Source organism: Rhipicephalus sanguineus, chromosome 3 (genome assembly GCF_013339695.2).
Source record: "Rhipicephalus sanguineus isolate Rsan-2018 chromosome 3, BIME_Rsan_1.4, whole genome shotgun sequence".
Taxonomy (NCBI): domain Eukaryota; kingdom Metazoa; phylum Arthropoda; class Arachnida; order Ixodida; family Ixodidae; genus Rhipicephalus; species Rhipicephalus sanguineus.
The window spans coordinates 120189393-120198994 of record NC_051178.1 but is presented as its reverse complement, the minus strand read 5'-3'; the positions used below and the strand labels follow the sequence as shown (position 1 = coordinate 120198994).

Here is a 9602-nt window from a genome sequence, read left to right as displayed (position 1 = left end):
ACAGCAACAAGTCCGGCTTCTGCAGCTTCTGCAAATCCATGATCGTCCCGAGTGCCCGCTACTTCCAAAATAACTATCCGAGAGTACGAAACCTTGAGTCTCTCGGCAAAGTTATCTACCAGTTCTAAAACCCTCGTTTAGAACCTGGTCCACATCAAAGGAAAAGCCAAGCACTCACCCACACGTGATCGATGTTTCCAGACAGCTGCATTCCCTTAGGCCGACTGTTGTTGTCGCTTGTAGCTTCAGATCCCAGCGCTGATCACCAGTTGTTGCGACCGGGTATTTGGATCAATCCCACCGCTGACTCCTGTTGTCGTGCCGGTGTATTTGATCCGTCCCTTCTCGACAACCAAGCTGTTGCTACGAGAGGGCAGCGTTGTACCCGGACTCCGTTTGGTAGCGTAGTCGAGTCTCCGGGTTGAGGAGCTGATGTTAGCAAGTTGGGAAAACAATAACAAGTTTACTGGCACTTATGAACACTCAATTACATCGTTACAAGGAAAGAGTTCAGTGACGAGCGAATTGGATGAGCCTGTTACCGAGGGCTCAGAGCCCCATTTCTCACTCAGCACCGTCGTTTTAACCCCTCAGTCTTGCTCCTCCCTCTTGATGACCACAATCACACACATGACACCTCCCACCATGGCACAGTCCATTTCACTGTCGCGGAGGGGTCATGGCACACTTGAAGCGGCAAGAGTCCGGCGGTTGTCGACAAGCAGCGGGGGAGAAGCAGAACAGGTTCCTCGTGCTTGCCCATGCAGATCTTTTCCCGACGCAGCGAAAGGGTAGCGGAGACTCCCGTCCAAACATACCCGTCAGGTGGCTTCGGCAGCGTACCAAGCCAAGTCCAGGTGGTCCATTGTCTCCGGCATCGCCGTCCCAGACTTTGAGGCCGAGATTCTGCCCATTGTTGGTCACTCGCCGTCCCAGGAATTTCGTTTCCAGGAAGGATACAGGTGTTCTGGCAGCGGGAGAAACACCTCGTCCGCCGATTCTCTTGGTCAGTGCTTCGCCACCGACAGCCGGTCAGCGCTTCGTCACCGACAGCCGGTCATAAACAGCACCAACACAATTGGAGATGCCCAGGAGCTAGACGAGCGGCGAATAATGCTTGCCGCTAGCATGTCGTCGATAATCTGCCTGGCGTTACACTGCAAGGAAGTGCGTCGCCAGTTTCGATCACGTGGCTCACCAAATCGGTACAGCCCGGTTTATTGGTGAAGAGCTCATCGTACTGGCATAACAGTGCCGACAGACAAGCTTTCTGTGTATCATCCAAATGAGTTGCACAGGCGATCAAAGGATGTGGCGCCTCTTCATGTCGTGTTGGTCGATCCAAAAGGGGGTTTCAAGCCAACAAGCGCGAAATGCTGGAGTATGACCTCGACGTTAGCCGCGCGACTGTTCTTGCCGTGACTCTCATTCCCAAAGAGGACTGTGAGAGGGGGAATGTATTGAGCAGGGTATGACCCAGAACTCTGTGCGCAGCTCGTTTCCGACGCTTCTGTGGCAAAGGCAACACAGTAGGCGCCGGCGGGCTGATGAACGGCTTCAACAGGGAAAAAGGTCCGTTGCGATAGCCGCATTCGCAATGTCCACAACGATCCCGCTTTTCAGGAGAAAGTCCCGCCCAAGAATCACACGAACAATGAGCCCTGGAAGATGAACGAAATGTGCATGTCTCATTCGATCTCCCCATCTGACAGTCAACCTTGCGGCACCAGCCGAGTGGGCCACGCCTGTCGCAAGAGAGAATGCCATACAGCAGTCCCGCAAGCGCACCAAATGCTTCTGCAAATGAAACAATACCTATTTGCCAAACAACGAAGCGCTTGCGCCCGTGTGCAGCAACACCGAAAATTCACGGCCGGCAATAATGACCATAATGAACGGCGCATGCGCACCAGCAAGACTGCTTGCCCGTACGCAGAGGGGATAAGCAAAGGTTGGGCCGCCTGTGCCTTCACGAAAGACCCGCACTTCCGTTTCCCTGCTTAACAGGAAGCCTAGACACGGTGCACTCCTTGCTATGTGTCCTCGTTCACGGCAGCGAAAACAGCGCACTCCATCTCGGTCTCTTTCCCTGATACGGAGCAGCCTCGAGCTGTTGTGATCGGCTCGCCACGTTAGCACAGGATACGTATCGACGAGAGTCACCCACACCGCGTTGGGTCAGATGGCGTCCCTTCATGTGGGTTTCAGGTGGTGCAGCACAGGCTGCCCGCCTTTCGTGCGTGTAGGGATCAAGAGCGCGAGCACTCAACTCCCCTGCGCAGCCGCTGGCAGCCACAAAGGCAGCGCGATAGGGCTGTTGTTGGGGCACGGCCCCTCGACATGCGCAGCGCGGCTCAAGGGCCTTGCTGGCTGGCAGTGGTGGGCGATAGGCGCGCGCAGTGAGAATGTCTCCTTGATTGCACTTTGCCTCGGCGACCAACTCCTCCAAATCGCGGAGCGACCGCCACGCAGGTACGCCAAAAATGTCGGATGTGCCTGCCTGAACACCCGTTCAACGCATTCCTCGTTTGAGGCCCTGGGCTGAGCGATAGAGAAAAGGTCGTCCATCGCGCATACGTACTCCTGAAGCGACTCATCAGGAGCTTGTGTACGGAGCTCGAGCTCTCGCCGCATCCTATTCTCGTAGTCAGCGGGGAGGAATTCGCGCAGAAAGGCCACGCGGAACTCCTCGAGGATTGCTGCTCGGTAGGCAGAAAGCCGATACCACCTCGCCGCCGTATCAGTCAGTGCAGCCGGCACGACGTGTCAGTGCAGCCGGCACGACGTGTCCGAGCACCTACTGATCGTCCAACCATGCTCTCTGATAACGTGACAGAGAGTCAAGGTAATCTTGGGCGCTCAGCAGATCACTGTATCCGCTGTAAGTTGGCACAGGCAACATAACAGCGGGGTGAGTGCATTTCAGAACGGCCGAAAGCGTTTGTACAGCTCCGGGTGCTTGGATCATCTGGACGGCGTCATGGTCCCTCAATACTTTTTACTGGTCATGAAACTCTTGCGAAAGTTTCATATAGCAGTGATGCTACTGAGGACTTGTGATTTGGAGCCTTTTGGAGCAGCAAAATTTCCATTTTGGAGCAGTTTGGAGCAGCAAAAATTTTCATCCTGCAGCACTTTAGAGCAAGTAATTAGGCACCTGGAGCACTCTGGAGCAGCTAAGTTTACATCGTGGAGTGCACTAGAGAAGCAAATTACATTAGCATTCAAGCACCTGAGTAATTATTATGGCCTTTATAAAAGAGCTAGAAATATTTCGATTCATTGCAAATATCACGGAAAAAAAATCATCGGGAGAACTCCACACTTCTCGCTAATGAAAATAAGGGCTCATGCAGCTCAGTCCTGCACTGGCATTACCTTTATATTTTCGAGCTATAATAAACAGATACTAGACAAATATAAATTGACCTGGATGGAACCGGAAGGAGGCTGATTCAGCCAGAGGAAACAGGCTTGAGAAAGCAAGAAAGAAAATTTACACCATCCCGCTCAAGCGAACCATCTCCCCATTGCTTTGCATACACACATGGTTCCCTTTAGCGGGAGTTGGTATAATTTTTAAAAATTTTTATCGTGATAGCAATTGTATATGGCAGACCCCCACGTTTTTCGTCGCCGTATTTTCCGTAAATGACCCAAAATGATAGCATCACCCGCGCATTCTAGCCGCTGGTAAAAGCTCGCAAGCGCTGGCAATGAACGTGACTGAAGCGGAGATTAAAGGAGCCGTCCGTATCCGTCGCACGGAGCAGGCGATAACATCTTCCGCGTGTGCGGCCTGCCGTCGATTGCTCATCATATAGAGAGGAAACGCCCCGCCCGTCTTCGTAAGGAGCGGGAGGGGAGGGGAGGGGGTGACTGCATCGCTCGAAGGGAGCAGTCGCTGGCGCGCGCGCTATCTCGAGGCATCGGGAGACGGCCCGTAAACTTGCTGTGCTCTAACGCTTACTTCGCGTTTAGAGATCTCACAGCACGAAAACGCTTCGGTTCCTGGAACGGCCATATTCCCTTAAACCAGCGTTTTGATGAGTTACGTGAGGTCGGATCCAGAAGAGTTAGCTGCCAACCTTACTTCGTAAAAATATACAATTTGTTGGTATCGCATTCATTACTTCGCCCTTAAGCGAAATGTGGGTTTCTTTAACCGTCAGCTATTGACCCTGGAAAGCGAGGGGCGGACGTGTAACATGGCGCAGCCGCTTCACTGTGGGCCGTCAGCGACGGGCGCGCTACTGACAGCTGTGCATATTAAAACGCAACTGCAGCTGCTCGGACCAGGAGGCATGCTTTTTTAATGAGATTACATTTTTAAAAAGCAACAAAAAATTCGAATTCGAACCCTAGCACACTGACGAGCTCGAAAGGGCAGGGCCTTTTAAGGGGTATTTACAGCACAGTGATTACAAACTCGGAAGTGCTGGTAAAAGGAATTCGAAAAAGCTCTCTGGGTGAAGATCCATGGATAAAGTGTATCTGAGCAAAAGTGTCAACGCGTTCCCACCGTTCACGTGCTCTTCCATAGACGCGAAGCACGGAAAATTCGATATTGTTTCATATATCTATTGCTACGATCCCAGATTTCATTCCGCGATGTCCAGAAACAGAAGTGACAGACATTTTAGCAGCACGCGTGCAGTTATTATTGCACATTGCTTTCACTGCGTGCCGTGCGACGCTTGAAACGAGCTATCAGCAGCGTTTCTGGAACAGACGACGTCCGCCGATGAATCGCTGTCGCACTTTCTCGCTATTGATAGGCCTAGACGTCACGAGCCTCCGCGGAGAGCACGTTTTGCTGTCGAGCCCTTGCAGAACAGAAGCTGCGTCAGCACCGTGCATGGAGTCATGGCTCACTCGGCACGCATGCGCGAGCGCTATTTATTCAGAGGAATAATGATTGGTCCGTGGTTGTAACACTGACGGCCCCAAGATGAAGCTGCACGTTTTGACGCGCCGGCCGTGCAATTGCCAATAGACGCCCCCAAACCCGAGACTCTGGCTCAATTTGGCGCAGTTTGGCGCAATTTTCGTTGATATTATCACGATGGCGCAGTTAATACAATTTGGAGCACTTTGGCGCAGTTGACGCAGGAGTGGAATCACTGATATAGGGACAAAAGTGGCCACGAGAGGTGTCACCGTAAGCAGAAGGGCATTGGTCTGCCGCGCTTGGTAGGGCAGTGGCGTGTTCGTGGCAACATTTTCTGTCAAATACACTTCTTCAGATATTTTCCTTCTTCGTGTTCTCGCTAACAAATCATAGCAGTGATTAGTATTGTCAATATGGTACATGATGCGCATTGTCAAATTGCCCAAGTCGTTGATTGCTGGGAACGTTTGACTGAGGGCGTCAAGTGACGCGTGTGTTCATGACATTCCTACATTTTTCGATTCCTGCAAAGTCGCTTTCGAGCTTAAACAGAACACTGACTGGTTCTAGATGACTGACAGGTTAATATATTTTGCGCTAGAAGTTGCGGAGTAGCCGTTCTCTGCCTGCACGCAACGCTCATTTTCGAACTAATTGTCACTTTATTCTATAGGGCGTCATGAAGGTGCAAATAGAAGTTCGCGTGCCAATAAACAAGCCTGTATATCAGGCTAACTAGGCATTCATAGCTTCGAAGTACCTCTTGAGGAATATCGTCAGTGAAACGTAGCTTTAAAAATCAAAAGCGTACATTGAGATACCACAAAACGGAGAGTGATCATCGTGTAGTTTTCCTTTTTGTTCTTTGGTGTCATAATTTGCGCTTTTGGTTTTGAAGATTGGAAAAATATAATCAGGTGAAACTGCTGCGAGCTGCTTTTGCTAGATATAGGCACTATGTGCGATTTTCAAGCAAAAGGTTTTCATTTTATGCATGCAGATTTCATAACACTGCCGAGTTCTAATATACACGGCTCTTTTTTTTATCCATTCCAATATACTGTCGCAATGACCACGATTTCTAACTTGGCGTTCCAGTTAGCCACACTGTTCCTTCTATGTAAACACCAGTGCAAATCGAAATCAAGGTGGAGCTTCCATCAACCTAGTTACTCAGCTTAAACTGCTCAATTATACGTAAAACTGCATTGCTCTTTTTGAGCCTTTCTAGAAATTTTCTCGATTCAGCGACAGCATCTGCAAACAGCACTATCAAAGTAAAGCAATATACTGCATTTTGGCCCACGGCATCACTTTTAGTTTATATCATTATCCAGAAAGCAAACGCACACACTCCGAACACCGCACTTCACATAAAACTCCAAACACACTCACAACACTACACACACAATTCTAGGCGTGGTGTCTTCAACAGTCTTGGTCGATCTCGAGGCAATGCAACGATGTTTCCATTCACTGTGCACACGTCCGCACGTACAATGTCACTTGCAACAAAATTTTTTTTGCACACGCGAGCGTACTTGGAGTCCAACAAAAATCCGACAGTCTCCTGTCGCGGGATTGCACGTTTTCACCTGTCGCATTGTTCTGCGTCGGCTGGTAAACAGAACAGGGGACATTTTCGACGGTGCCTTTGTATCCCAAGCGACAGCCCGGCACACCGCAGGTGTTGTGCATCGCTGTCATGACGACGTGACCGCGAAAAAAGGGGTGAAACCAGCACAAACAACACCACTCCGCGCCCACGCTCCACTAATGGCGGCCAGCAGCAGCCGGCTTCCTTGTCCCCCTTCTAGCTACGCTAGCGCCGCGGCACGGAAAGTGCAGGTGGTATATGAAGCTCTCCCATTGAGTTACGCGGGAGTTTCATGACCAGTAAACGTATTGAGGGACCATGACGGCGTTTTGCAGCAGCGTCTGCGTTGCACCTGCTTCACAGGAAGCCGTCGGTGCGTTAGTGGTGCGGTCGAGCGAAGATGAACAGTCTCCCAGCTCGATCAGTGGAGCGGTTTCAAAAGGACTACCACCCTGCGCGCCATTCCCAGAGCAAAAAAGGCTCCTAGAGAGATTTGCCTGTTCTCGAACATAATTGCCACTTGGGCCGGTTACCGTCGACAATACAGGCGCCTGCTCAGTGTACGTTCGAAGTGCCGGGCGTGGCTGACGACGGCCAAAGCTGGCAAGGGGCAAAGCCTGCGCCCTGTCAATTCCACAGGGAACCGACTGAAAACGCTGTGCCATCGAACTGCCACGCATTTCGAAGGGTACTGCAGCAGTCGAAGGGGCCTGAGCACACCGTTCGGGTAGTTGCGACACGGGGTTGCGACACGTAAGGGAGCACAAAGGTGCCCCTCGACAGAGGCACTGGCCTCCGTCTCGTGCAACGTGGCGTTCACCAGAAAAGTCAACGACAAAAATCCCGCGAAGCAGACATGTTGCGGCGAGACCAAGACACACAGGTGTACTGACTCGCTAAGAGCAGTCAAAAGCCTAATGAGCTTCTGATACTGAGTTGGGCGCCAGTGTAGTGTACACGTATCTCACAGGAGTACGGCCACTAGCATGGGTTCGGACTTAGCGAGCCACAGGGCCGCGTTTGCAGTCTCCTCGCGCTAACTAGGGTGCCGCAGCACACGTGCGTTCGGGCGCAACACAGGCGCCGAGCGCAGCGCGCCAAGTACACAGTACTGCTCTCGAGATCCGCAACACTCTATTGCCTGCGGCAACACCACAAACGCAGTACACGCCTGCTCCCAAAGGCGGCGGGAGAAGCAAAACAGGCTTAACCACGCCACGGGCGAAAATACAACAAAAAGGGGCCGCTGGCACGTCTCCGCGGGCAAAAGGGCTCACGGCAACACGCCGCTGCGGGAAACGGTCCTTCGCGACTACGCTGCGTGCGTCCATGATCAGTGACCACAGGGCGACCGATCACACGAGCGAGGGCAAACTCCGCTCGCGTTGGCGTCCAGAGAGATTCTGACTCCCCCGCCGCGCGAACGTCTCGCGAGACTCGTGCGCGGCACCACTGTCGAGAATCGGTGCAGAGAATCAGGTTAACGTCGCCCCCGCTCGCCTAGCGTCGTAGGACCGCAGAGGAGGGGAGAGTCATGATAGGAGATGCAGACGGCAGAATTAGGCGAAAAACCCGCGCAATGGCGACGGGGCCTCAATCCCCACAACTGCTAGAAGCTCGTCATGACTGCATTACCGAACAAGCTACTCAGTGCATCTGTGCATGGTCTGGAGCGAAGCGGGTACGAAGAACACTCCCATGACAAATGCACGTGTGCGGTACAGCAAGCGGCCCAGCAGTGACGGCGTGAGCCGAGTACGTGACGTGCTGCACGCAACTAGCCAGAAGACGATCGGCTCCACGCAGCCGTACCGTGTTTCAATGAAACTGTCAGTTTTCGTTTAGTAGCAGATCATGGTGCAGATGCATGCACATACTGGCCGCGAGGAGTTACGGAGTCATCCTCTATCGGTCACACCTCGATTGCGTGCTATAGGTAGGATACTGCCGGCGCGCTCCCCATAGATTTTACTATCGGTGCTCTACAAAAACACCTCGTAGAAGCCCTCCAGGGCACTTCTGTAAGTACTTTCGAAAGAAATTGTGTTCTTTACTGTCAAAATAATCATTTTCGACGAACTGAAAGCACAAGATAGTCTACAGTCGCTGTCTCTTTGCAGAAAACCGAGCACCCGCTTCACACAGTCAACCGCGTTGGAGACCCCTGAACCGGCCTCTTGCGTGAAAGTAGTCACTTGCTGAGTGCAAACTATGTGAAATACCTCACTAGAGTACACTGCCGCCAAGCCAGCAAGCTCTGCATTGCGTGATGGGGAGCGATGGGTCATCGAACGCTGCCGGCGGAGCTCCTCGTAGCTCTGGCACAGCGTTATGACCTCGGCCACTGTGCCAGGGTTTTGGCGAGCAGAATGGTGAAGGCATCGTCGTCAATGCCTTTCATTACGTCCGGATCTTGTCAGACTCAGACATGGTTCCGTTGGCCTTCTTACACAAGTCGAGGATGTCTTCGATATAATTTGTGAAAGATTCACCGGCCTGCTGAGCTCGTTCACGTAAGCGCTGTTCTGCTTGCAGCTTACGAACTGCTGGGCGGCCAAAAACGCTGATGACGGCGGTCTTGAAATCGGACCAAGTCGCAAAATCGGATGCGTGGTTGTTGTACCACAAGCTTGCTACGCCCGCGAGGTAGAATACCAAGTTGCTTAACTTGCCTTCTTCGTCCCATTTGTTGGGGATGCTGACGCGCTCGTAAGTTGAGAGCCAGTCCTCCACGTCGGTGCTATCGGCGCCAGTGAAGATAGGTGGATCGCGTATACGGGGGACACCGGGACATGTGTCGTTGCGAGAGGAGGCGTTTGCTGGGCGGAGTCTTGAGGCATGGTAGATGGCAGGGTACGGGATCGAAGCTCCAGGGGCATTGAATGGGAGCAGAGCACTCTCCACCAAATTGTTAAGGTGTTTAATAGACGGCACTCAACGAGGCAGTCACGGCAAGGCACGAACTCCCTGCGCGAGCGGCTTCCTTTCACAAGCAACCAAAGAGGACGACCCACTAGAAGGCGCTGGAAGAGGGCAACCCATTACTATGCCAAGGCTTCTCATACAATACTACACTTTGAAATTCGTGACGTCACGTGGGGAGATTTCGGCGTG

At 52.2% G+C, this 9602-nt stretch overlaps 1 protein-coding gene across 1 annotated transcript in view; it reads right to left on the bottom strand.

Annotated features, from left to right (window-relative positions):
- Window positions 1–4428: 4428 nt before the first annotated feature.
- LOC119387015 (cuticle protein 65) overlaps window positions 4429–9602 on the bottom strand; it is a 567739-nt gene continuing 562565 nt past the window's right edge. Inside the window, exon 3 of the mRNA XM_049413338.1 lies at window positions 4429–4438. The gene's annotated coding sequence lies outside the window, so the exon portion shown is untranslated. The remainder of the gene's footprint in view (window positions 4439–9602) is intronic.